Source organism: Paroedura picta, chromosome 16 (genome assembly GCF_049243985.1).
Source record: "Paroedura picta isolate Pp20150507F chromosome 16, Ppicta_v3.0, whole genome shotgun sequence".
In the NCBI taxonomy this organism is placed as follows: domain Eukaryota; kingdom Metazoa; phylum Chordata; class Lepidosauria; order Squamata; family Gekkonidae; genus Paroedura; species Paroedura picta.
In genome coordinates, this window is record NC_135384.1 from 16468396 (window position 1) to 16473701 (window position 5306).

Consider the following 5306-nt stretch of genomic DNA (forward strand, 5'->3'; position numbering starts at 1 on the left):
CTTTTCTGAAAAAAGGAGCTAGGACAATCTGTACTCAAAGAGTAACTGCCACAGGATGTAGTAATGGCCATGATTTTATTCAGCTTTAAAAGCTTTAGCCTTAGACTGGATCTTGGAGGAGAGGACTATTTAGCCATTACAGCTTCCATGTTCACAGGTAGCATACCTCAGAACGATAGGGCTGAGGTATAGTAATAAGACAGCCTCTTGTGGCGCAGAGTGGTAAGGCAGCAGACATGCTGTCTGAAAGCTTTGCCCATGAGGCTGGGAGTTCAATCCCAGCCGCTGGCTCAAGGCTGACTCAGCCTTCCATCCTTCCGAAGTCGGTCAAATGAGTACCCAGCTTGCTGGGGGGTAAACGCTAATGACTGGGGAAGGCCCTGGCAAACCACCACGTATTGAGTCTGCCATGAAAACGCTAGAGGGCGTCACCCCAAGGGTCAGGCATGACCCGGTGCTTGCACAGGGGATACCTTTACTTTTATAGTAATAAGGGGAGGATTTGGCCTCAATGCTGCACTTGTAGGCCCTCCCAGGGCATCTGATTGGACACTGGGTAAACCAAGGGGCCTTTTTGCACGGGGATCTTTGTTGCAAATTGGTCACTGAATGAAAAATCGCCATTTAAAATAGTGGAATTCGTCGTTATGCATACCTGCCTTTGTAGTGGAATCAGTTGCGTTTTTTAGCGTTTCCCACAGGCTTCCGGTCTCGGCAGAAATCGCTAGAAAGGAAGCGCTATTGCCAAGCTCGTCCCGCCCCTGGCCGTCAAGCAGCCAATGGGCAGCCGTTAGCATGCTCCCAAACAGCCCCTTTCCCTTTAAGGAAAGTTTAAAAAAAAAAAAAAAAACAGACCCATTGTAACGAATCTGGGTAGATTCGTTGCAACGGAGAGACCCATCCAGCTGCCTGGGGTGTTTGAGCTGTCGTTTGATCGTTAACACGCTGCCTCCGAGTGAAAAAAAAAATCCCCCCACCCTCTCACGGGCCCGATTTTCGGCTGAATGGAATGTGTGAAATGTGTGTGCTTAGTGACTGAAGGGGAGGGACTGAAGCCGGGAAGCCTCTGTTTGAGCTGTCATTTGATCGTGGCCACGCTGCCTCCGAGTGGAAAAAAAAAATCCCCCCTCCCCCCCCCTCACGGGCGCGATTTTCAGCCGAAACAGTGTGAAAAATAAAGGGAAAATACATCAGCAAACGGGCTTCTGCGGGCTTCTTGTGCTTAGTGACTGTAAACAGCTCTGAGGAGGGACTGCAGCCTGGGAAGCCTCACTGGCTAAACGGAGGCTCGCCGGTGCGTTGATCTCCACTCGCTCGGGGGGAAAAAAATGGCGATCGCTTCGCCGGAAGTTTGGAGGACAGGCTCAGGAGGAGGGACTCTGAAGAAACCGCAACAATGTTAACGCACAGGTCTTTATCGCTATTGTTGCAGATTGGTTGCAGGAGTGTATCGCTTTCCGGAGGGTGAATCCACTTTTTGGGATTCCCCTGAAAGCGCTACAACGAAGCGCTTTTTGCGGGTCGGTTTCAGGAGTGTTGCAGATTGTCTACGACGTCGTGGGTTATTCCAAATTAGTAGCATTTTCAATTAGCAACCATTGTGCTATTTTGAAGCCGTGCGAAATGGCCCAAGATGCTGGACTGGATGGACCGCTGGTCTCTGCCAGCATCGTGGCTCGTTAAGCATATATAGTAAGTATTGGGCCCATCCAATGAGGAAAGGTGTTCTGAAAGCCATCCCCCCACCCAGTGGAATGCCTAAAAAAGAGCCCTGTAAATGCATGTTTTCCTCTGTCAGATATTGATATTGGCATACTGAATCCTCCTTATTTCAGCACAATCCATAGGACTTTAACAAATTGTATGATAAAGGGATTCTAGGCCATTATTCCACATAATGGCCAAGGCGGAGGGCTGGTGAGCCAAGCCAGCATGGGCAGAAGCCTCCTGAGATGGAGGCTGTAGTAAGGAGGAGCATTGGGTGAGATAAAAGGCTGGTTGTGTCCAAGCTGCTTTTGTGAGAGTTCTTTTTCAATCCACCAGGGGGAAACATAGGACAACTTTACAGCATCCCCTGAGGTAGAGAGTGTCAGTGGTTAAAGGACCCTGTTGTCAAATTCTCAAGGCAGCCACAAATTCACCATCTCCAGGGCTAGGTTTGGTGTAGTGCCAGTTTGGTGTAGTGGTTAGGAGTGCGGACTTCTAATCTGGCATGCTGGGTTCGATTCTGCACTCCCCCACATGCAGCCAGCTGGGTGACCTTGGGCTCGCCACGGCACTGATAAAACTGTTCTGAACTGTTCTGGTTGTGACACAGATGTAACAGAACTGATTTTTGCTATATATTTCCTGTCATGTAAGAAGATCATAGTGTGAGGAAGAGTGCTTGCACTCGAAAGCTCACGCCTTGATTAAATCTTTGTTGGTCTTAAAGGTGCTCCTGGACTCTGATTTTACCAGGTTGTCTGAGTCACTGCACTGGCTAGGTCACCTATGAACATGGAGACCTTGCCTTATTCTCTGGTGCTGTCTTCACAGCCTCACCAAGCAGGGCCAATGTGACGAAACTAGTATTTGTCGAGGGTATGAGAGGACTTCTGCTAGCCAAACGCTAGTTTTCGGGACCTAACCATAATGAAAGTAAGCTATGTTTTTGCATTATGTCCAAACCAAGACAGTTCTTCATATTCATAGACTCATAGCATCATAGAGTTGGAAGGGGCCATACAGGCCATCTAGTCCAACCCCCTGCTCAACGCAGGATCAGCCCAGAGCATCCTAAAGCATCCAAGAAAAGTGTGTATCCAACCTTGGCTTGAAGACTGCCAGTGAGGGGGAGCTCACCACCTCCTTAGGCAGCCTATTCTATTGCTGAACTACTCTGTGAAAATATCTAGCCTATATTACTGCACGCCCTTTCCTCTGCAGCCAACGGAAACAGCATCCTGCCCTCTTCTAAGTGACAACCATTCCAATACTTAAAGAGGGCTATCATGTCCCCTCTCAACCTCCTTTAATCCAGGCTGAACATTCCCAAGTCCCTCTTCATAGGGCTTGGTCCCTTGGCCCCAGATCATATTGAAATGATTACTGCAGAAGAATACCTTAAACCCATCCCTAAAGAGAAGCCAAGGTCTCCCATTTTGCCACCCCATCAAATTGTTCTCCTCAACACTGGGTGGCCTGCATGACAGACCTCCAAGACTGTGTCCCTTGGTTGCTTGTGTGGTCCAGAACAATTCTTGGATCATCCAACTCCTCTGGTACATCCCCAAGCTCCTCTCTCCGCTGGTTCTGTAGAAACAACCGCCCAAAGGGGAACGACCGGTGGGAGATCTGAGCAGAACACGCTCTAATTGTTGAACTGAACAGGCTCTAATTGTAGCAAGTTGCTTGGGGATCGATTAAAAAAAGGTGTCTCTAGATGTTTCCTCAGCCGGGCATGTAAATAAGCTCTCAGGGAGGACTTCCAGACTCCCCAGCCCACCTTCCTCTGGAGACAGCTGGTTAATTAATCCAAGTTGGGCACTATTAAAAGTTTCTACTTTTTGAGAACAGTTCTGCTTTGACTTGCGCATCCTCCGGGACTTGGGGAGCAGCCGGCATTTCTGGAGGTTGGTCTGCAGCCAACTCGTCTCCTCCTCCTTGGGCTCTCTGCCACAGTAGAAGCAAAGGTGTGGAGGGACCGGAGGCTTAACCAATCAGTTCCCAGCAGAGGCAGAGCTACTGTGACCAATTTTCCCAACGTGGTACATAAATTGTAGAACCGGAGATCTGAAACATCAAGTGGGCAGTCAATGCCCTTGGGACTTTCAGCTAGCGATTACTACAGGCCTAATACATACAATGTTTTTTCAGAGTATTTCAAATAATGGGGCAAATGAATATTATGCTTCTCTCAAGAGAATCGCAGCACAGCTATTGCAAGTTATGCCTGCCGTCAGCATATGGGATGAAGATGACAAATGGGAGTAATGAGTTATAAACCTAGAAACTGGAGCCATTTTCCTGTGAGTTAAGCACCGCCATCTTGACCTGGAAACCTAAAGCTAGCTCAAACTCTTCAGATCTTGGAAGCTAAGCAGGGTAAGACCAACAAGAAAACTGAGCCATGTTGGGAGGGCAGTATATAAATTTAATAAATAATAATTCCAGGCAATTTCCGAGGTCCCTGCAAATTGGCCACAACTTGTCACTTTACATACATGCACACTGAATTATATGGGACTTACTTATGAGGTCTAGGATGGCTCTCGGTAATCCATTGAAGGAACTGAAGATCTTGCCCACTTTCTGTGCCCTTTTAAAGCAGGCCATTAAAGCAGTGTGGCGGTTAGCTGGACGAAGATCTGTGGGACTCAGGTTCTGCCCCGGAAGCTGGCGTTGGGCCAGTCGCACTCTCTCTGTCTTACTTACCTCACAGGGTTGCTGGGAGGAGAACAGAACAAGGGAAGCCAATTTGGCTCCCCAGGGAGAAGGCAGATCACACATGAAGAAAAGCCATTTTTGAAAAAAAAAAGAATTCCAATGGATTCCACCATCAGGGGATTGAAAAAACAAGAGAAGTCAAGCCAGTGTGGTGTGGCGTAGCCCAGCTTTCATTTTAAAATGTCTCTCGTTTGTGTGGGTGGGATAAGTCTGCTGTTACAGACAAAGTTATCATGACCTAGCAATTATGATTGTTTCAAAGCCTTCATGGAAAATGGCAGCTCCCTTCGGGGAGGCAGCAACAGAAGAGAGTGTGGATGTTCCACTGCAGCTACAAGGGCTTTTGGCTTTCACTACCAGAACTGGCTGTGAACAGAAGCAGCCCTAGATTGTCTTTTATCCCACTCCCAACTGCATGCCAATATGTTCTGCAGGCCACGGATCTTTCAGCTCGTTACCTGGGTACAAAAGTCCTCTGGCCAGCAGTGTTGCTTGTGATTTTATTTCTTGATTCCAAAGATTAATGCAAGCTACACATGCTTCAGTGAGATAGGACACTGGCTGGGCACACCCACATCCCTCTCGCTGCTGTGAGCACTCTCTGCTAGATAGCCTCTGGCCTGCAACAAGTCAAACAATAGCCAGAAGTTGGCGAGGACAACTGGCGGGACCATGTCCCCTACTAATGGGGGCTTGTCATGCAAGAGGACTCACGGCTCAGCTTCCTGTCCAGATCACTGGGTTGGTCCCCGGGCAGGAAATGACATCAAGGCCTGGTTTATATATGAGGGCGAATGGGGCAGAAGAATCCCAAGGGGTAGAACAGACTGCAGTTCTTCAGCCTGTGGGTGGAGAATACCTGTTTTTTAAAAAAAAAT